We start from the raw sequence: 1,322 nt of genomic DNA, 5'->3' as shown, positions 1-1,322 counted from the left end.
GAGGTAAATAAGTGACTTTTCCTCATACTTAGAAAATTCACTGATTCTATTTCGAGCATAAAGCTGTAGTGACCAAATGGGGAGAGCTTGACCTTCATATTTTGTAAATATTGATTTATTGTAAAAAGGCTAAAATCTCTTCTGACAAAAATGAAAAGAGCATACACTTATATACAAACAGTATCACATCATATTACATCACAATGACAAAACATTACACGACAATCAGAATCAATATACATGAACTAATAAGCATAGTAAATCATAAGCATAAGAGCTACAAGAAAAGAAATAATAACGTACAGCAATGCAAGAATAATAATAATTGTATATAATAATAATAGTAGTAGTAGTAATAATCAGAATAACAATAATAATAATACTAGAAATAACTGTAATCAAAATACCTTAGGAAATAATAATAGGAATGAATACCAAAATAATATATTAATATATAACAAAAGCTCTCTTAACTTTGGCTATAAAATTATGTAAAAAGTAACAGTCTATTCATGCATGCTTGTTGTAACCTCAATTGACTTTATAGTTGAGCAAATAAAGTTTCTTAAGCAATTTCTAAAAATAACACAGTTATAAATTAAATACTGTATAAAATAACATACTCATCAAATTTAGTACGATCTATTATTGGATAGTGATCAAGAAAGTACTGTTTTCCCCAATGTGAGCTTATTCCATAAAGTATTTCCTCTGTATCTTTAACAGGGGGAGGTGAGTTGACATAGTCTGGAATAAGAACTTCTGAAATATCTATAGCTCCTATGTCTACAACAGAGTTTCATAATTAAATAATACTAACTAATATTATCATACTACTGAATTGCCTGTTTATTTATCTGCATCTATGTCAGAGCTTTGTGTATCACTGTCAGTATCTTATGATAACATAAAACAAAAATAATAGGCTGTTATGTGACATAACAGCCTATTATTTACTTATGTGGTATACCTTCATCCTTGCTAAGGTCATCAAATGTGTCGAAAGTCTCATCATTTTCGGTATAAACCAACTCAAAGTCTTCCATAGGCTAGCAGTACAGCTGGTAAGTCAGTGCGTGATTGCGACCTGACTTAGTGCTAGCTGCGCAAGCGGGGGGGGTCCAACTACACTAAAGGGGGGTCCAACTACGGTAGGGTCTCAAAAGCGGACGGACGGACGGACCCGCCCCGCCCGAAAAAGGACGGACGGACGGACTGATGCGGACCCGACAGGACCATAAATATCCATGTAAAGGACAACCATTCATGGATAGCCTGTCTTTAAAACACTTCTATACATGGACAATAAATTTATGTACGTA

Source organism: Amphimedon queenslandica, unplaced genomic scaffold, assembly GCF_000090795.2.
Source record: "Amphimedon queenslandica unplaced genomic scaffold, v1.1 AMPQUscaffold_13036, whole genome shotgun sequence".
NCBI lineage: Eukaryota > Metazoa > Porifera > Demospongiae > Haplosclerida > Niphatidae > Amphimedon > Amphimedon queenslandica.
The sequence above is the reverse complement of the archived record's forward strand: the minus strand, read 5'-3'. Positions refer to the sequence as shown.